Genomic DNA, 22,443 nt, shown 5'->3' with positions numbered 1-22,443 from the left:
TATAAATTTGTATTTCTAGTATATTCTAGAAGAAATGTTTAGCTCATAAATACTTAACCATTATGAGCATGTTTTTACATAGGTTTAGATGAATACCTAGAAATTTATATACTGTATACTATTATAACCATTAACTTATTTTATTCTTCATACAATTATAAAAGTAAAATAGTTTTTCTATCAGGTATCCAAATTCCAAAATTCCAGTTTCTGGACATTTGTGAAACTTTTCTCCTCAATCTTCCCTTTTATGTAAATAGGAATATGTTTAAATACTTACCAGCTTTCTAGCCTTAGTTAAATTATGTATTTCCTACTATATTATTCCATGTTCTTTATTCTTGTCTCCTTTAAGAGGCATCTATAAATTCAGGTCCCTTGTTTTTCCTAAAATAGATACATTGTTTACTCCCTTGAAAAATGCTGATTAAAAATTTCCCATGACTTCTGTAATCACTCTTTCAGCCTCCTCCAAATGTTTCAACCCAGCTCTCCTAAAATATGTGATCCAAGGTTAAATCAATTTTATCTTTCAAGCATGGTTTTACACACATGAACAAATCACATTCAGGAAACACACTCAAGCGGACAAACTTTGCTTTATGCTTTCCCTCCCCTATTCATCAATCTCCAAGACTTTGCAAAGAAATAGCCACTAAATACCACAGACCAAATTCTCCAGTTGTGCATGTTTCCCTAATGCCAAAGTGATTTATGATGCTAAGTTTAAAATAAATATCACTGCTGTTTATTGATCCACCCTGCCATTTTATGGCTTTTCCCAGTGCATCGCAACAGGAAAACATTTCATTAGAAATACACTAAATTTGGAAGACATAAATGTCTTTAGTAATCATTACAAACTAAATACTGCATGTGTGGGAGAGATACAGATGTCCTTCACTCCATGTGATATTGTTGCCATGCTCCTGAACATTTGAACATAAAGGGAATTTTTGACAGTGAAGCTTAATTCTTTTTGAAATCCATGTTCAATCTTTAGAATACAAAGGGGCCTTCTGACATATAAGCCATCAGCCACTCATTTATCCTATTTTATCAGCATAGATTTTAGCCTGTGGGAGGCAGGGCTAATACTGCACTAAGCTTTCAGAAGTTTGTTGAATGAACAAATTTTATTGAGCACCTCCTAAGTGCCAGGCATTGTGCTGTGTGCTAGGTGTACAGCAAAAAAAAAAAAAAAAAAAAGACCAGGTCATGCACTAATGAAGCCTATAGGGTAGAAGGGGAGAAAAACAACAAACAAACAGATGAGATCATTATGGGTTTATATTACAGAAAAAAATAAGCAGATGGTGAGTTGTAAGGTAGGTGGGGGAAGTCACATTAGAAAAGGTCATCAGGGAAGGTCTCTCCTAGGAGGTGGCATTTGAGTTGAGGCCAGAGGGCTGAGGATGCACCAGTGTGTGAAGAGCTGGGGGAAGGACATTTCAGGAATGACTTGGGGGAAAAATTCTCTAAGTACAGGGCACAGTAAAGGCAAAGCAAGGAAACTGCTACTCATAGGAGAGAAATGGGAAATGGAGACCAATGTCTCAGCTCAGTGTGCTGTTTCAAAGAGTAACTAATTTGAATAATTTTAAAAGATGTTGCTTATGATGGCATCTTTGAAATCTAGTAGTAGTTCTTCAGGAATTCATAAATTGATGAAAAACTAGATGATCCGCGCATGCATTTCTTTCCTTATGAAGCCCAGATGCCATGGGGTGGGAGTGAGGGAAAGAAGGTGGTGATGGAGGGTCACTTTGATATAATAACAACACCATCAGTTTATTGAAGGCTCAGTAAGGCGATTCTAGGGAATTTACAGATATTATCTCATTTACCCTTGTAACAAGCCCGTGAAGTGATATAGCCATTAGAGAGTGCAAGCAATAGAAAACCTCAATGACAGTAGCTGAACAGATGGGGGTTGGAGTTATTTTCCTCATCTAACAAGAAGTCCCCATGTCCAGGGTTAGGACATTTGCTCAGTGATGCTGTCAGGGACCCAAGATCCTTCTATATTTCTGCTCTGCGAGCCTTAGCATGTTGGTTTTCATCTTCTGCTTGTCCCCTCATAGTCACAAAATAGCTGCTACAGCTCTGGCTATTACATATACCTTATAGGCAGGATAAAAGAATAAGCAGAAGTGAAGCAACAACACCTAAAGTTTCTGTTTGTGTCTTGCTGGTGATAACTGGGCCCCATTGCCAATTCTAGCTGTCAAAGAAGCTGGAACACAGCATGGTTCCACACCAGAGCTGGTGAATCTGAACCTGTTGTCCTTCTTCATGGCAAGCTGCTACCAAAGGCTAAACTGGTCAAGGAAGGCTTCCTGGAGGAGGCGGGCTTTAAACTGAGCCATGAAGGGGAGGGGAAGACTTAGATCATTAGAAGTAGAGAAGTAGGATATTTCAAGTAGGAAGAATGTCACAATAAAAGATGCTGACTGGGAGAGAGCAGGATGTTTAACAGTAGTGGTGAGGAGACGGGTTAGGCTTGTACCCAGAAGGAAGAAGGGAAATTGGAGATTGGTAGCAGCTAAGGTGCCTGACTCAGTGTTCAGGCTGGGGACGCCACTCACTGTTGCACAACTTTCTTCCTATAGGACACTGTACATAGGGCATCAGTCCACCCACTGAGTAGTTCCATCTTTGTTCTTACTTAAGGCCATATTCATCCATTTGTTCATCAAATATCTATTGAGCTCCTAGAACATGTTAGACAAGGTGCTAGAAGCTATTGAAGAAATGGTAGCAAGTTAACCATGTGACAGGGAGTCAAGTGTCTAATAATCTGGAAAGGGAGATTGGATTAGCACAAAATATTCACAACACAGGGTCTTTTTATTAATTAATTTATTTATTATTGAGTATATTCATTTATCATATATTCCATCCAAATTATACAATAAATATCTCAAAGTATGATCACTTAGTTGTGCAATCATCACATTCACTTTTAGACCATTTTCATTACTCCAAAAAGAAAATTATCAGATAGACACTAAAAAAGAAAACACAAAACACCCCATATCCCTGATCTTCCCCTATTATTGACCCTAGTGTTGGTAAGGTATGCCAGTTACTGTTGATGAAAGAATTTTAAGGTATTACCGTTAATTATAGTCTGTTGCTTGCAATAGGAATTTCCCCCCACATCCCATTGTGTTATTAACTCTTTGTACCAGTGTTGTACATTTGTACCAGTTCATGCAAGAACATATTTAAATTTGTAGTGTCAATCGGTGACATACATGACTCTAAACAACCCCTTATAACCAAATTCACCTACAATAGAGCACTATTCCTTATATGTCCACCAACAAGCTACCCTCACCCTATATCTATTTTCAAACACTTTAAGTTCCACCTCGTTATACATTCTGATGATATTAGTTACCGTTCCGCCTTCTCTAGCTTCTATTTCTAGGTATCCTATATTCTACATTTTAAGACTCTGAGTTGATATTTTCTAGGTAGTTCAAATTAGTGAAATCATACATCTGTCCTTTTGTGTCTGACTTACTTCACTTGGCATTATGTCCTTGAGATTCATCTATGTTGTCACATGCTTCAGGACTTCATTTCTTCTTACTGCTGCATAATATTCCATCATATGTATATTCCACATTTTGTTCATCTGTTCATCTGTTAATGGGCATTTGGGTTGTTTCCATCTTTTGGCAATAACACAGGGTCTTTTGTAAATTGCTTTGCTGTTAACAACAGGAAAATTTCCTTCCGGTTGATGAGATTAGGGAAGAGTCAATAGGAGAGCGGCTCTTGCCCAGAGCCCAGAGAAGTAAGTAGAAGTGGGACAGGTAGAGATGAGGGAGCAGGAGAGCATTCTGGGCACCCAGCTGGAGGGTCGGGGGAAGGGGAGAGGCCTCGTGAACAGGTGGGACAGAGGATGGATGAAAGGAACGGTGGGCTTGAGAGGGAGTGTCATCCTTTAGGGCTTCCTTGGTCCAGGTGAGGAGAATGATGGTGCTGCTTTGACTATGTCCAGGTTGTTGGGTTTTCTCTTAAAACTAGCTGTTCTAGTTTGCTAATGCTGCCGGAATGCAAAATACCAGAGATGGACTGGCTTTTATAAAGGGGGTTTTTTTGGTTACACAGTTATAGTCTTAAGGCCATAAAGTGTCCATCAACAAAGGGTGCCTTCACTGGAGAAAGGCCACTGGCATCTGGAAAACCTCTGTTAGCTGGGATGGCACGCAGCTGGCTTCTGCTCGATCCCAGGTTGCATTTCAAAATGGTGTTCTCCAAAATGTCTGCATCAGCTTCCAACGGCCATCTTCAAAATGTCTGTCTCATTTCCAGCTAGCTATGAGCTCCTTCTGTCTGAGCTTATATAGTGTCCCAGTAAACTAAACAAGGCCCAGGCGAATGGGCGGGGTCACGCCTCCATGGAAATTATCCAATCAGAGTTATCACCTACAGTTGGGTGGGTCACATCTCCATGGACGCTGAACCAATAGGTTCCAACCCAATCCACACTAATACCTCTGCCCCCACCAGAATGCATTAAAGAATATGACTTTTGATGGGGGCCATAAATATACAAACCGGCACACCAGCCCAAGCATTCAAAGGCCTAGAACATTGGTATCTACTGAGACTTTAAATTTGGGAGTGGTTGGCTTCTAACAACTGCATTAGTTACACCCAAACATCCTTCAAGTCCCACTATCTAAAAGTGACATGGAAAAAGAGTTTTAGCAAGCATCATGATGAGGTTTCACTTGGTACAACCCACAAGTGAACTGAAAACTCACTTGGAAGTGAGGTGAAAAGCCAGGGACCTAGCTTTTCAGGAACTTTGCATCTCCAAAACAAAAACAAAACAAAACTCCTCCCCAGGGCTTAAATAGAAGAGGCAGACAGATGCCAGCCAAGCAGGAAGAGCTTTTCAGGCCCCCTTATGCCCTTCTATACCATGATCTAAATTTAGACAAACAGGAAAACAGGCCGGTGGCTTCAGCGTTTGTTTCCTGTGTACATTCCACATTCCTAGTTGTTTGTATTCTCTTTAGAGCCTTGTGGGATCACTTGGAAGATTCCCCTACCTGGGCTGCCTCTGTAAATGCACAGAGCTGTGTTTCTGACACAGGATCTTCGGAAAATTCGAGAAAGCTTGAGGAAAAGTGAAATTAGAATTTGAAAAGAAAGATAGTTATTTGGTGATGCTAGCACCAGTTAATGGGTAAGAGTTCCCCCACAGACTCGCCCTCCTCGTCCCCCAACCCTCAAAGCTGCTCTTGTTTCTTATTCAGATGGCAGTTAGTTGTTTAAGATGATTCCTCATTGTGTGCAGAAGCCTCCGCTTCTTTCTTATCACTTGCCTCCTTGCCCCTTCTCTGTTTGTACCGGTCCTTTATCTTTCCCTTTCTTGCTATGGTCATTTATCATTTCTTTTCTGGGCTATGGCGTGGGGTGAGATGGTGTTGACTGAGGGTGTTGGGGACAGCAGATGTTCCAACAACAAAACATTTAAGAATCCCTCTTCTAATTGTACCTTTTCTCTCTCGCTGTGTTGTTGGAAACACGAGCTGCATTCTTCTCTACCCACAAGTTGATCCTCACCAACTGTGCCATCCTGGGTTCAAAACTAGTCTCTTTCCTTATAAAAGTTTTTGGAGGGTGCATAGTAACTAGCATAAGGAATTTCTCCATAGTTTAGCTAATTAATGAAAATAACTATGCAGCACTCTCAAGTTACTGAGTTTATTTCATAAATTCTGGGGATTGTTACTTAATGACCAAAGAATGCCCTAGTGAGAACTGAACTCTATTTCTAACAAGAAAAGAGACTGCAAAGGCATACACTTTTCCCCCAATTTCTCTAACGCTGGAAAAAATTTGTCTGACATTAGTAAACCGTTTAGGGAAATATGAAGTAAAGGGATAAAAAGAAAACCACTTTGTGTTGCCAAGGAAATTAATATAGTTAGACGAGCTTTTGTGGGGGAGGAAGGTGGGAGTGGCAAAGGAAGGAGAAGAGGGAAGACAGAGGAAACTGTTCACCCTTTGCAGAAATGGAATCACTTTCCTAATCAGATTTAGGTTTCCTGACAGCAGAGTGCCTGCGTCATCAGGGACCATCATGTAGAAAAAACACCCAAATACGGAGGAGGAAAAAACGATGGTTTCTGAAGTTGTTTCAACGGTTAAGGTTACCAGATATACCCTGGAAACACATTTTTTTTAAGAGTTTGCAGTAGCCAGACATTCCATTCAAATTAGTGGCTATTCTGGAAAGCTGCTGAATATTCTGGTAGCTGCTGAAACAGCCATCTGGAAGCCCAAGAGAGTTAATATTCACATATGGAAAGTTTTCCAGCCTTGTCTGAGAAACATTGTACTACAGCAGTTGAATCACTGAGGGCTTTCAGACGTGCTTGTGGACAGAGTTCCTTCTTAGGTAAGTGCCTTCTAAAATCTCTTCTCCCCTCCAAAGCTTCTAAAATTTTGGTTAACATTGTCTTTGGTTATGATGTAAAATGCATGCTGGTGAAGATTTGGAGTTACAAGGGAGCAGAAAAAAACTTACGGAGCTGATACTCAAATCCTTCTTATACAGAATGTACAGAGCACATTTGCTCTAAACCTGCCCAGTTGGAAACTATGGAAGGTAGAGAGTATTCCAATGGGATAATTATTTTCTGAGAGGGTCTGTCCCCTAGAAGACAGCTTGTGAGCTCCCACAGAGAGGTCTGCTTGCTTGGCAGTGCACAGTCCTAACTGACAATCACAGAACGAACTGCCCACCACCAAGGGGTTCCAGCAGAGACAGGGAGCCCACAACGTTCCAAGGGATTCTGCTCCAGTGACGGTTCCCACACGTCAGTCCTCCCGTTTCCAAGGTCCCTGGTTTTATATCCAGTGAAAACAAGAAAGTCCATCAAATGACTGGAAGCGTCTTTATTCCCAGGACTAAGAGTTATAACCACCGATTTAAAAGAAAACAAACCAAGATGGACTGATTTGGAGATTGGTAGATTGTGAGTGACTTGCCTAGGTTCTTTGGTTCTACTATTTCCTTTGGCACTTCTGGCCCGTTTCTCATAACTTCTTCTTTTTCATCATTTAGAAAGATTTACTACAAGACAAACTGTGCAATGCACTATTGAAAAAAGAACATGCTTGGCAGCATGTCAGAGAAATTGTAAGATGTACTAAGTTTGTCTTACATGAAATGAAGTTATGCTTAGGAAGCTTATAGGACCAAATTACTTAACTTTTTAAAACAGAGATGTATTCACTTATTCATATTTCATTTGTCCTTCCTTTATTTTAATTTTTATTGCGAAATAAAGATAGACATTAACATTTATACTCATCACCCAGAAATGACACATTATCCTACCCCAGAATCTCCCGATGTCCCTCCAGGCTTTCACTCATATCTTTCTCTCCCAAAGGAAACCCTATCCTGAAATTTGTTACTCATTCCCCTGGTTTTCCAATGTTAGAGAAATTGGGGGTAAAGCGTATGCCTTACTGAAAATAACTATGCAGCATTCTAAAGTTACTGCGAGTTTATTTCTTGTATGTGTCTTTGAGGGCACTTGTGCGAGAATTTCTCAAGGGCATGTGCCTAACATTGTTGGGTTTTCTAGATAATACCAAATACCTAAAGTTGTTACATATTTGCATTTCAACCAGCAGGGTGTCTGAGTTCTGGCTGATCACTCCAAACCCTTGCCAACACTTGGCATTGAACAACTTTTTAATTTTAGCCAATTATATGGGTGTACAGAAATATCTCACAGTTGTTTTAATTTACATTTTCCTGGTGACCAATTAAGCTAAACATCTTTTCCTATTTTTTGTACCATTTGTGCTTATTGTGAAATTCCTCTTCATTTCTTTTGCTCATTTTTCTCTCGATTGCTAGAACTTTTACTTATGGACTCGTATTAGTTCTGTATATATTCTGATTTGAAATTTTTAGTTGAATATATATGTTGCAAATATTTCCTCCTAGGATGCTGCTTGTTTTTGTTTTGTTTTATTCTCTTTATGGTCTTTTTTTTAAAGAAGCTTTAATTTTAATGTAGTTAAATTCATCAATCTTTTCCTTTATAATTAGCACTTTTTTGTGTCGTAAGGAAGCCTTCCTTACTAAAAATTTATTAACATATTCTCCTATAGTGTTTCCTAAAAGTCTTACATTTTATGTTATAGAATCTAAGATGCCATTGATTATAAGATTTCTTACAATTTCAGAAATGGTAAAATGTGGGGGGGAAGTGTATCTTCAAAATGATGAGAGTAATGCGATTTTATTTTTCTCATTTAGGTCTTTAAATAAAACTGCTTTGGGGACATGATGTAAAAGTGGGGTCCAAATACGTGTATTGCAAGTGGGAATCAGTTGCTTCATCATCATCTATTGAAAATTCTTTCCACCCCGATCTATAACACCACCTCTACTATACATTAAGTGAGCATATATTCCGGGTCTGTCTCTAGGCTCACTACTGTAAGGTTTGTTTGTTTGTTTGTTGTTTTTGTTTTTACTGCAGTAATATATATATACAATATATATATAAACTAAAATTTGCCACTTTAACCAGGTTTAAGTGTACAATTCAGTGGCATTAATTACTTTTACAATGTTGTGTTACCATCACCACCTTCTATTACCAAAACTTTTTCATCACCCCAAAAAGAAACTTCATACTTGTTAAGCAATAACTCTCTATTCCCCACTCCCCCCAGGTTCTGGTAACCTTTAATCTACTTTCTGTCTCTATGATTTGCCAGTTCTAGATCTTTTATATAAGTGAAATCCTGCAATGTTTGTTCTTTTATGTCTCTGCTCTGTTTTATTGATTTGTCTATCTTTGTGCCATTACCACACTGCCTTATTTCTGTAGGTTTGATATATAGAAGGGTAATTCCCTCAATGTTCTTCTTTAAGAGTTTCTTGAAGAAGAGAACTGTTCTAGTTTGCTAATGCTGCCAGAATGCAAAACACCAGAAATAGACTGGCTTTTATAAAGGGAGTTTATTTGGTTACACAGTTAGAGTCTTAAGGCCATAAAGTGTCAAGGTAACACATCAGCAATCGCATACCTTCACTGGAGGATGGTCAATGGTGTCCAGAAAACCTCTGTTAGCTGGGAAGGCACGTGGCTGGCATCTGCTCCAGAGTTCTGGTTTCAAAATGGCTTTCTCCCAGGATGTTCCTCTCTAGGCTGCAGTTCCTCAAAAATGTCACTCTTAATTGCACTTGGGATATTTGTCCTCTCTCAGCTTCTCTGGAGCAAGAGCTGCTTTCAATTGCCATCTTAAAATTGTCTCTCATCTGCAGCTCCTGTACTTTCTTCAAAGTGTCCCTCTTGGCTGTAGCTCATCTTCAAAATGTCACTCACAGCTGCACTGAGTTCCCTCTGTTATGTCAGCTCATTTTTATGGCTCCTCTGATCAACTCAGACCCACTCTGAATGGGTGGGGCCATGCCTCCATGGAAATTATCCAATCAGAGTCATCACCCACAGCTGGGTGGGGCACATTCCAAAGAAACACTCAAAGAAATCTAATCAACACTGATAATGTCTGCCTACACAAGATTAAATCAAAGATAATGGCATTTGGGGGACATAATGTATTCAAACTGGCACAAGAACTCTTTGGGATTTTGAAAGGAATTGCATTGAATCTATAGATCAACTTGTGGAGAATTAATATTTTTATGAATTGGGTTTTTCTAGTCATAAATATGATGATATTTCCTGAATTAGGTCTTCTTCACAGTCTTTCAATGAGGATTTATAATTCTGTTTATACAGATCTGGCATGTATTTTGTTAGATTCATTCCTGAGAACTTTGTTTTTTGATACCATTGTAAACGATATCTTTAAAAATATTTCCTTTCTACCTTTTTATTGCTGGTGTATGTGAATGCTAACAATTTTGTATATTGACTTTTTTGTTTTGTTTCATTTTAACTTTATCAAAAAATTAAAAAAACAAACAAAAAAAAAATTTCAAACAAAACCAAAACAAAGGAATAAGAAAAAACAAATAACCTAAAATAACTACATTGCTTCCAACATGTTCCTACCCTACCCCAAGAAAATAGATAGACTATAACCCAATGAAGGAATAAGAAAAACAACCTAAAATAACAACATTGCTGCAAATTTGTTCCTACCACATCCCCCAGAAATTAACAAACCATAGTCATTCCTGAGCATTCCAAGAACATTAAGTTTACCCTCCACAACTTACCTGTTCTTATTAGATTCCCATTCCTCCTTCACTATTTCATGTCTATAGCTAGGTCCCCTACATTCTACAATAAACCATTTATTTTACATTTTTCACAGTGTTCACATTAGTGGTAACATTCAATGTTTCTCTTTTTGTGCCTGGCTTATTTCATGCAGCATTGTGTCTTCAAGGTTCATCCATGTTGTCATATGTTTCACGACATTGTTCCTTCTTACTGCCACGTAGTGTTCTATCGTGTGTATGTACCACATTTTGTTTATCCACTCATCTGTTGAAGGACATTTGGGTTGTTTCCATCTCTTGGCAATTGGGAATATTGCTGCTATGAACATTGGTGTGCAGATATCTGTTCATGTCACTGCTTTCAGATCTTCTGGGTATATACTGAGAAGTGCAATTGCTAGATTGAAGGGTAACTCTACATCTAGTTTTCTAAGGAACCAGCAGACTGTCATCCAGAGTGGGTGTACCATTATACAGTCCCACCAACAATGAATAAAATTTCCAATTTCTCCACATCCTTTCCAGCATTTATAGTTTTCTGTTTGTTTAATGGCAGCCGATCTAAATTGGTGTGAGATGATATCTCATTGTGGTCTTAATTTGCATCTCCCTAAGAGCTAGTGAAGCTGAATATTTTTTCATGTGTTTTTTGGCCATTTGTATTTACTCTTCAGAGAACTGTCTTTTCATATCTTTTGTCCATTTTATAATTGGACCATCTGTATTGTTATCATTGAGTTGTAGGATTTCTTTATATATGCAAGATATCAGTTGTTTGGCAGATACATGGTTTCCAAAAATTTTTTCCCATTGGGTTGGCTGCCTCTTCACCTTTTTGACAAATTCCTCTGAGGTACAGAAGCTTTTAAGTTTGAGGAGTTCCATTTAACTATTTTTTTCTTTTGTTGCTTGTGCTTTGGATGTAAGGTCTAGGAAGTGACCTCCTAATACAGAGTTTTGAAGATGTTTCCCTACATTATCTTCTATGGTACTGTCTCTTATATTGACATCTTTAATCCATTTTGAGTTATTTTTTGTGTAGGGTGTGAGGTAGGGGTCCTCTTTCATTCTTTTGTATATGGATATCCAGCTCTCCAAGTCCCATTTGTTGAATAGACTGTCATGTCCCAGTTCAGTGGCTTTGGGGGCCTTATCAAAGATCTGTCGGCCATAGATCTGGGGGTCTATCTCTGAATTCTCAATTCGATTCCATTGATCAAAATGTCTATCTTTGTGCCAGTACCATGCTGTTTTGACTACTGTGGCTTTATAATAAACTTCAAAGTCAGGGAGTATAAGTCCTCCGGTCTCATTTTTCTTTTTTGGAATGTTTTTAGCAATTCAAGGCATCTTCCCCTTCCATATAAATTTGACAACTAGCTTTTCCAAGTCTGCAAAGTAGATTGTTGGAATTTTGATAGGAATTGCATTGAATCTATAGATGAGTTTGGGTAGAATTGGCATTTTAATGACATTTAGCCTTCCTATCCATGAACAGGGGATATTTTTCCATCTTTTTAGGTCCCCTTCTATTTCTTTTAGTAAAGTTATGTAGTTTTCTATGTATTGGTCTTTTACATCTTTTGTTAAGTTTATTCCTAGGTACTTGATTATTTTGACAGAGATTAAGTAAGATTGGTATCAGTTCTTTTTGGAAAGTTTGGTAGAATTCCCCAGTGAAGCCATCTGGCTCTGGCATTTATTTGTGGGAAGCTTTTTGATAACTGATTGGATCTCTTTGCTTGTGACTGGTTGGGTGAGGTCTTCTGTTTCTTCTCTGGTCAGTCTAGGTTGTTCGTGTGTTTCCAGGAAATTGTCCATTTCCTCTATATTATCTAGTTTGTTGGCATACAGTTCTTCATAGTAGCTTCTTATAATTTTTTAAATTTCTTTGGAATCCACAGTAATGTTGCCTCTCTCATTTATTATTTTGTTTATTTGGGTCATCTCTCTTTTTTATTTTGTCAGTCTAGCTAGGGACTTGTCAATCGTGTTGATCTTCTCAAAGAACCAACTTTTGGTGATATTTATCCTCTCTATTGTTTTTTTGTTCTCTATGTCATTTATTTCTGCTTTAATCCTTGTTATTTCTTTTCTTGTACTTGGTTTAGGATTGGTTTGCTGTTCATTTTCTAGCTTCTTCAGTTGATCCATTAGTTCTTTGATTTTGGCTCTTTCTTCCTTTTTAATATATGCGTTTAGTGCTATAAATTTCCCCCTTAGCACTGCTTTTGCTGCATCCCATAGGTTTTGGGATGTTGTGCTCTCATTTTCATTCGTCTCTATAAATTTAGCAATTTCTCTTGCTATTTCTTCGTTAACCCACTGATTGTTTAGGAGTGTGTTGTTTAACCTCCAGGTATTTGTGAATTTTCTAAGTCTCTGATGGTTATTGACTTCTAATTGTATTCCATTGTGATCAGAGAATGTGCTTTGAATAATTTCAATTTTTTTAAATTTACTGAGGCTTGTTTTACGGCCCGTATATTGACTTTTGTACCCAGCAACATTGTTGAACTCTCACACTCATCTCAGTAAGTTGTGTATATATTCTTTTTGATTTCCTGCATACACAATCATGTCATTGTGATTTCTTCCCTTCCAATCTTTATGCATTTTAATAATTCTTCTTGCCTTACTGCACCACTTAGGTCCTCTAGTGTAATACTGAATAGAAGTAGGGATGGCAGCACACTTATTTTGTTCACCATTTTAAACGGAATGGTTACTTATGATATTTGCTGTAGGTTTTGTAAATATCTTTTATCAAGAAAAATATTCCTAGTTGTCCATAAATTTTTATCTGGATGGATCAAAGGCTATTTCTCATCTACTGCAATCACCATATGATATTTCTCCTCTAATCTTTGAATGTGATGAACTACATTAAGTTATTCTCTAATCTTAAACTAACCCTGCATTCCTGGATAAACCACTTTGGTTACAATGTATTATCTTGCTGGACTCAACTTGTTGAAACTTTGTTCGGGACTTTTGTCTTTGTGTGTCTGAGTGAGATTGGCCTGAAATTTTTGTTTCTCATACTTTCCTAGTCAGATTTTGTTTTAAGATTGTGATAGTCTCACAAAATGAGTTGAGGACTGAGCCTTCTTTTCCCACACTCTAGAATAGCTTGTGAGATGGAAATTATTAATTCCTTGAGCGTTTGGTGGAAGTCACTGGTAAAACTCTTTTCAACCTGAATTTTTCTTTGCTGAAAAAATTTATAACAATAGATTCAAGTTCTTTGATGGTTGTGGGTCTGTTCTGGTTATCTATTTCAGTTTTGTTTGCTTGTCTTTCTTGGAATTTTTCTTTTTCTAAGTTTTCAAATTAAAAGCCATGAAAATGTCACAAAATTCTCTTATCTTTTACCTTTCTGCATTATGTGTGATTAAAGCTTTTCCTTTATTCCTGACATGGTTGTGCCTTCTTTTTTTCTTTGGTTATTTTTTACCACAGGATTGATTGTAAAATTTATTAGTCTTTCAACAACTCAATGTTTGGCTTAGTTGGTCCTTTCTATTATATGCTTGTTTTCTATTTTATTATTTTATTTTTATTCTTTTCTTCCATTTTATTTGGCTTTATTTTGCTGTTCTTTTCCTAACTTTCTAGCCCTTTACATTGCACACTTTTTTTCTTCTTACATAAGCTTTTAGGTCTAGAGATTTACCTTAAACTAGAGTTTGGCCTGATCACTCAAGCTTCTATTCATAGCATCAGATATTTGATACATAGTACTTAAGTATTTTCATATTTCCATAAAGATTTGTTACATGAGCCATGGGTTTCCAAACAACTGAGTTTTTCTAGTTATCTTTTTTTTTAAATTGATTCTTGGCATAATTGCATTGTAGTTAGAGAATATGGTCCTGTAGGATATGTCTTCAATTTTTTCATTTAGACAGTTTTAAAAAAGTTCTTTAAGTACTTTTGTCAGTTATTACTTTATTTCAAGGCTACTTTGTTAAGTATTCATCAGTTAAGAATTTTCCTGGACAATTGAAGGTTTTATTTGTCAGCTGTAATCCTCTTTATCTCTAAAAATTCTTTTTATTGTAAGTAAGTTCTATTTTATCCAATATTGATATAGTAACATTAGCTTTCTTTGTTTTAAGGTTTGTTGTTTTCTACCCTTTTTGTTTTCCTTTTTTTATATTTCTCTGTTTTTGATGTGTCTTTTGAAAATGGTATCCAGTTGGAGGTCTTTTAGTTGTTTTCATTTAGTACTTTTATATTTACTTTATTTTCCAATGTATTGGAATTTGTCTCTATTATCCAATTTGGTATTTTTGTCTATCTTTTTTTAAAAGTGTTAACATGGTAACATATATACAACACAAGATTTCCCACATTAACCATTTCTGAAGGCACAATTCAGTGGTATTAATTACATTCACAATGTTGTATTACCATCACCATTATCCATCATCAAAATCCTTTCTTTGCTCCAAATTAAGCAATAATTCCCCATTCCCTCCTGCCCCCATCCTTGGTAACCTCTGTTCTACTTTCTGTCTCTATGAGTTTGCTTATTCTAGATATTTCATAAAAGTGGAATGATACAATATTTGTCCTTTTGTGCCTGGGAGCATATACCTGGAAGTGGTATTGCCAGGTCATATGGTAATTCCATGTTTAACTTTTTTCACTCTAGTTATTTGTTTTATTTAATATCTAATTTTTAAAAATTTTTACAAACACTTTCTATTTCTTCTTTCCTCTATTCCTTCCCTCCCCTAGTAACTTCTAATCAGCTTTCTATCTCTGTGAATTTGCTATTTCTGGTCATCTCTTATGTGATATCATCTAATTTTTGTCTTGCTTATTTCACTGAGCATAATGTTGTAAAGGTTCTTCCATATTGCAGCATATCTCATGTTCTGCAGGTTGATGAATAAGATCTAAAAGTTGTCCAGCTATGGAAATAAGAAGCCAGTTGATTCCTAAGACCTATTCTTACGGTTGAATAATATTCCGTTGTTTGTATGCACATTTTGCTTATCTGTTCATTTGTTGATGGACACCTAGATTGTTTTCAACTTTTGGCCATCGTAAATAATGCTGCTATGAACATTGGTGTACAAATATCTGTTTATGATCCTGTTTTCACTCTCTTTGGATATATACCTATTGTGAGATTGCCAGGTCAAATGGTAATTCTGTATTTAACTTTTTGAGGAAATGCCATATTGCTTTCCACAGTGGCGATACCATTTTACTTTCTCACCAACTATGCACTAGAGTTCCAATTTCTCTGTATCCTCTTCAACACTTGTTATTTTCCTTTTTTAAAAAAATAATACCCATCCTTGTGAGTGTGAAGTGGCATCTCATTGTGGTTTTGATTTGTATTTCCTTAAGGAATACTGATGTTAAGCATCTTTTCATTGTGTATTGGCCATTTATATTTCTTCTTTAGAGAAATGTCTATTCAAGTCCTTGGCCCATTTTTTAATTGGGTCATTTGTCTTTTTTGTTGTTGCATTGTAAAAGTTCTTTATATATTCTGGATATTAAAGCCTTATCCACTATATGGTTTGAAACTATTTTCTCCCATTCTATAGGTTGTGTTTTCACTTCCTTGATAATGTCCTTTGATGTGCAAAAGCTTTTAATTTTGATGAAATCAAATTTATCTACTGTTGCTTTTGTTTCTCGTGGTTTTGGTGTCATATCTAAGAATCCATTGTGGAATCCCAGGTCATGATGATTTACCCCTATGTTATCTTCTAGGAGTTTTATAGCTTTAGCTCTTATATTTAGGTCCTCAATCCATTTAGCATTGGTTTTTGTGTATGGTGTGACATATGAGTTAATGTCATTCTTCTGTATGTGGATATCCAGTTTTCTCAAAAACATTGGGTAAAGAGACTATTCTTTCCTCACTGCATGTACTTACTATCCTTGTAAAAAAATCAGTTGGCCAGCTTTTTGCCATATCTACTGTGATAATGAAGACCATTCTCAGCAACCAGACTGTCAACATTCCAGAAAATTTCAACATCACATTGAAGGATTCACTGTCACTGTGAAGGGCCCCAGAGGAACCCTGCAAAGGGACTTCAGTCACATCAGTGTGAACTCAGTCTCCTTGGAAAGAAAAAGAAGAGTCTTTGGATTGACAAATGATGGGGAATAGAAAGGAACTGGCTACAATTCACACTATCAGTATTAATGTACAAACATGATCAAGGGTTTAGGCTAGGCATCCATTACAAGGTGAGGTCTGTGTTATGCTCACTTCCCCATCAGTGTAGTTATTCAGGAGAACCGGTCTTTTGTTGAAATCTAAAATTTATATTTGCAGAGTTTACATGAGGGCAGGCATTGCTTGTTTAGTATCTCAAGCCCAGAAAGTTGAGTTAATTCTTGAAGGAAATGACATTGAACTTGTGTCAAATTCAGCTGCTTTAATTCAGCAAGCCACAACAGTTAAAAACAAGGGTATCAGAAAATTTGGGGAGTTTATCTATGATTCTGAAAAAAGGAACAGTTCTGCAGGTTGATGAATAAGATCTAAAAGTTGTCCAGCTATGGAAATAAGAAGCCAGTTGATTCCTAAGACCTATTTGTAATATTTTAAAGGTGAAATAAATCTCATCTGTTGATTTGAGACTATTTATTTTTTAAAAAATCAATTGTCCATAGATATGTGGGTCTATTTCTGGGCTTACCATTCTGTTCTTTTGATCTATTTGTCTATCTTTGTGCCAGTACCACACTGTTTTGATTACTGCTAAATTGTAAAACAATTTGAAATCAGGAAGTGTGGGTCCTCCAATTCTGTTATTGTACAAGATTGTTTTGGCTATTTGGGGCCTCTTCTAGTACTGTATAAATTTGAGGATTGGTTTATCCATTTCTGCAAAAAAAAAAAAAAAGGAAAAAAGAAAAAGAAAAAGGCTGCTGGACTTTTAATAGGAATTGCATTGAATTTGTGTATTGTTTTGGGTAGTATTGACATATTAGTAATGTTGACACTTCCAATCCATGTACATGGGGTGTCTTGCCATTTATTTAGGTCTTCTTTAATTTCTTTCAGCAGTATTTTGTGGTTTTCTTTTAAATCTGTTCTGGTTTGCTAATGCTGCCATTACGCAAAATACCAGAAATGGATTGGCTTTTATAAGGGGGATTTATTAGGTTACAAATTTACATTTCTAAGGCCATAAAAGTGTCCAAGCTAAGGCATCAACAAGAGGATACCTTCACTGAAGAATGGCTGATGGCGTCCAGAATACCGCTGTCAGCTGGGAAGACACGTGGTTGGCATCTGCTGGTCCCGGGTTGTGTTTCAGCTCCTCTCTCAGCTCCTGTGCATCCGTGTTTCTTTCTCCCACGGCCTTTCTCTCTAATCGTATGGGGGTCCTTTCTTAGATTCTCCAGGGCAAACTCTGGGCTAGCATCTCCAAATATCTCTAAGCATCAGCAAGCATCTAGATCTGTGTCATCTCTTAGCTTCTCTCTTAAATGCTCCAGTGAACTAATCAAGACTGACCCTGAATGGGCAGGGTCCCCACTTCCATGGAAATAATCAGAGTTCTCACCCACAGTTGAGTGGGTCACATCTCCATGGAAACATTCAATCAAAAGGTTATACCCTAATCAAGACTAATAGGTCTGGCCCCACAAGATTGCATTAAATAACATGGCTTTTCAGGGGAGATAATATATCCAAACTGGCACAGTATCCTTCGTTACATTTATTCCTAGATATTTTATTCTTTTAGATGCTATTGTAAATGGAATTCCTTTCTTAATTTCCTCTTCAGATTGTTCATTGCTAGTGTATAGGAATGCAATTGATTTTTGTGTGTTGATCTTGTAACCTGCCATTTTACTCTGTTCTTTTTTTTTCCCATTCTTTTTTCTTTCTGCTCCCCACCCCAGTCAATTTCAGTTGTCTTGTCTTCAAGTTCCTTGATCCTTTCTTTTGCCTCCTCCAGTATGCTCTAAATCCTCCCATTATTGTACTTTTGAGTTCCAGAATTTCCATTTGGTTCTTCTTTATAATTTCTATAACATTATTGAAATTCTCATTTTGTTCATATATTGTGTTTCTGATTTCCTTTAGTTCTCTGTCCATGTTTTCCTTTAGTTAATTGATACTACTATTTATGAAATTTGTTTCTAAGACCTTTGATTAGTGAGTATACTCTGGAATATTTTCCATTGAAATTTTTTTTTCCTGTGACTGGGCCATACTTTCCTGTCACCTTACATGTTTTGTAATTGTTTATTGAGAACTGGACATTCTGAGTATTACGTTGTGGTCACTTTGGAAATACAGTTCTGCTCTTCAGTTCTGCAAGAGTAAGAACAAGAAGGGGAAAAAAGAAAGAAAGAAAAAGGAGGTGGGGAAAGGAAGGAAAGAGAGAGAGAAAAAGAACAAAGTACCAAGAAACAGACAAAAACAAGAAAAAAATAAAAAATAAAAAACCAGTGCCCTGCTTCTCCAGGCCTCTTAAGTGCCGATGGGAAGCCAAAATCTGTGGCTGTGGAGGCTGAAACCCAGGTCAGCTTCCCTGCTGGTTCCTCAGGGTTCTGCCAGACCTACAAGCACAAAACAGAGAAAGGAAAAAAAAACAACCAACCATAAAAGAGAAAGAAAAAGAAGTGCTTTGGTTCTTTATGTCCTGGTAGATGGTGATATAAAGCCAGAAAATGCTGTTTCTGAGAGAAACCAAGACTAATATCTACTCTGGGCCCTCAGATATTCACCAGACTAAACAACGCAAGAAAGGAAAAAAAAGAAACCCAGCTCATGGTGGTGTGAGGCCAGAAGCTGCTGCTGTGGAGAGGCTGAAACTAAGGCCAGCGTCCAAGCTGGGCCCTTAGCGAGCTGCCAGCCCAGGAAACACCCACACTCAGAAGCAAAAAAGAAAAAGTGAAAGAGCCACTAGCTTTTTCTGTCCACGTGGATGCTGGTGGGAGGCGGAAATGCTGCTGGCCACAGGGCCAAAACCGAGGCCAGCTTTTACATGGGTCCCTCAGGGAGCCCCCGACCCCCAACTTCGACTTTTAGACGAGGAGGTTTCTTTTGCCAGCCCTGGCCCCATCCGGCTGCTCCCAGAATCCAGGCCGCACTGCCGCAGCCAAAGCCATTTCCGCGGCCACAGTGTGGGGCCCAGCAGCAGGGGCTTGTCACTGGTCTGTGCTTTCAAGTTTCAGCTTACAAAAGCTGAACTCTGGCAGCCTCTTGCTTCTTCTGACACTCCTACAGTTACTCTAAATATTCATTCTGGTTCCAGAGTTACCACCTAGTTAATTCCAACCTCTTTTTCCTACTCTTTCACTTTTCTAGTGGAGGGAGCGATTTCTAAAACTTGCTACTAAGCCATTTTCCGCTTGTGCTGTCTATGTTTAATTTTTTGAGGAACTGCCAAAATGTTTTCCACAGTGGCTACACCATTTTATAGTCCCACCAGCTATGTATGAAGGTTCCTACTTTTCTACAGCCTCCTCAACACCTGTTATTTTCTGTTTTTTTTTTTTTTTTTAAAATAATAGTCATGCTAGTGGGTGTGAAGTGGTATCTCATTTTGGTTTTGATTTGCATTTCCCTGGTGACTAATGCTGTTGAGCATCTTTTCATGTACTTGTTGGTTATTTGTATATCTTTTTTGGAGAAGTGTCTATTCAAGTTCTTTGCTCATTTTTAAATTGGTTTGTTTGTGTTTTTTGTGTTGAGTTGTAGGAGTTCTTTACATATTCTAAATATAAACTCATCAGGTGTGAGTTTTCTCTCATTCTGTAGTTTATTTTTTCTCCTTTTTGGAAATTGTCTTTTGATGCCTCATATTTTTTATGTTTCTTATTTCTTGCTTTCTTTTGAATTGATTTTATTCTCATACTATTATTTTGCTTTTAGGGTCTTAGCTTTATTGGGTCTCCATTAAACTTCCCACTTAGGGCCAACATTAGATTTTTACTTCTGCCCCCTCCCCCCAGGCTGCCTGAGTCTGCAAAAAACAATATTCAAATTCACTAGTTTCAGCAAATAACCTCTAGGGAAATGCTGACTTTGGGGTCTGTTTTTCCCTCTAGTTCTGGCCTTCACGGGCTCCTGGTGCTATTTCTTAATTTCTTGCCGGTTTATACATGCTTCCATAATGTATTTTAAATAGTTTGTCTAGTATTTTTGTTGTTTTTTGTGGGAGAGTTGGCCCAGACACCCAGCTGAGCATATAATAGAACTGGAAATCATTTATTTTTCGTCCAATATTTACTATGTGCAATAGGTGCTATAACTGTGTTCTGTATAAGGGAGCCTAGGAGCACGAGGAAAAGAGGCATTGCCTGGAGTAGGGCATAGAGACAACTGAGGGAGGGCAATAGGAATTGGTGGTTAAAAACAGAGGTCTGGAATCAAGGAAGCCTGGGGTCAAATCCCAGCACCACTGATTACTAGTGGTGAGATCTGAGACAAGTTACTCAACTGCTCTGTTCCTCAGTTCCTTCTTCTAAAAATAGGATTTGATAATAGCAGCTACTTCATATTTGCAGCAAGAATTTCCAGAACAGCTGAGCACACAGTGATGCTCAGGAAATGGTGGTGAATCTTTGTCTTCACAAAAGAGTTGTAAGCTGAACCCCAAAGCTATTTCTCTAAGGTCTACTCTCCTTCCCTGGGAGCTGCTAGGGAGGAGGGAATAGGACCTCTCCCTCCCAACTCCAGGCTTGGTCGATTCTTATTTTAGGGAAAATCCTTCTCCTTTTTCTAGATTCCCTCCAAGATACGGCTTCTCTCTGGTCTTGTCCCTCCTCACTAAGAGTCCTTGATGGATTTAGAGTTTTGGGAATAAAAGCCAGGGAGGCAATATCTTGCAGGCAACTTCTGCTTTTAATTCTTCCAGCTAACTTCCTTGAGACAAATAAAGCACAATGCCTGGGTGCATTCTAAAGGAGAGAAAACAAGGGGGGAAATGGAAGAAGAAAGACATAAGTTAATGTTTTGCAAAAAAATGATCCTGTTGCAGAAGCATAAGGTGCAGGTTAGAAAGAGCCAGAGATGACATTGGAGCAAAAGGAGGACACTGGATGCCATGCAGGGAACATGGAGTTTTCCCTCCAGGCAGTGGATTGCCCATCACTTGTGCCATGGTCAGATCTGTAGTTTAGGGTGGAGGATATTTAGAACTGAGCAGGACTACGGGCAAAGAGACCAGCTTGAAGTTGCCTGCAGTGGACCACAAAATAGAAGGTGAGGGCCTGTCCTCAGGGATGTGCCACAGAGTTGTGTAACTCTGAAGGATCCTGAAGCAGGGCAAGGCAGTATTTCTGGAGAAGTATCTGAAGATTGTAGAGAGCTTTCGAAAATAGAAATGACAGGACTTGATGGACGTGGAATGCAAATAGAAGGAAATGAGAATCCCTCTTGGGTTTCTGGTTAGGATGACTTAACAGATGATAGTGTCATGGATCACAAGAGGAGATTCAGGAGGAGCAGGTTTGAAGAAGCACAGATGATGGCCCTGAACTTGGTGTGATTATGGGTCATGCTAATGGAGCTGTCTAAAGTCATTAAGCACAGTCAAGTGGGTCTCAGAGGAGCTCCAGCTGATGAGAGGAGGAGGGATTTTCAAGAAAGAAAATCAGGGTCAATAGCATCTTACCCTCCAGAGGTCATGGAATATAGCACCTGAGAGGTATTCACTGTATTTAGCAGTCAGAGGTGGTTGATTATCTTAGGCTGAGCAATTTCAGGGGTGCAGGAAGGGCAGAAGCAAGACAGCTTTGAAGAACTAGTCTCCTTTTTCAAGGTAGCTTGGCTGGGTAAGGAAGCTGTGAGTTAAGATGATAGTCTGAGGGGAACAAGGGGACCAGGGATGCTTCCTTTTTTTTTTTTTTCTTTAATAGTGGGAGAGACCTGAGCTGGTTAATGCTAAGGGATAAATCTAGAGTTGAGGAAGAGGGGACAATTAATCAAGTGGGATTCCTCCCCAAGGAGCTGGAAGGTAGGTGTCAGAGGACAAGTAAAGGAAGAACTATCTTCTTCTGACATTCCAGTGGGGTCAGTGGAAATTATGTAGCTCCCCATATACTTCCTACATGTGTGGGGCAGGAAGTGAAGGGATATCATGCAACAATGAGTTGCATTAATGAGTAATGAGTCTCTGCTTTAAGTGGTGATGTAAATTAGGTAGACACCAGAGAATGAGGAAAATATTAGAAATGTGAAC

Source organism: Choloepus didactylus, chromosome 16 (assembly GCF_015220235.1).
Source record: "Choloepus didactylus isolate mChoDid1 chromosome 16, mChoDid1.pri, whole genome shotgun sequence".
Classification (NCBI taxonomy): domain Eukaryota; kingdom Metazoa; phylum Chordata; class Mammalia; order Pilosa; family Megalonychidae; genus Choloepus; species Choloepus didactylus.
The sequence above is the reverse complement of the archived record's forward strand: the minus strand, read 5'-3'. Positions refer to the sequence as shown.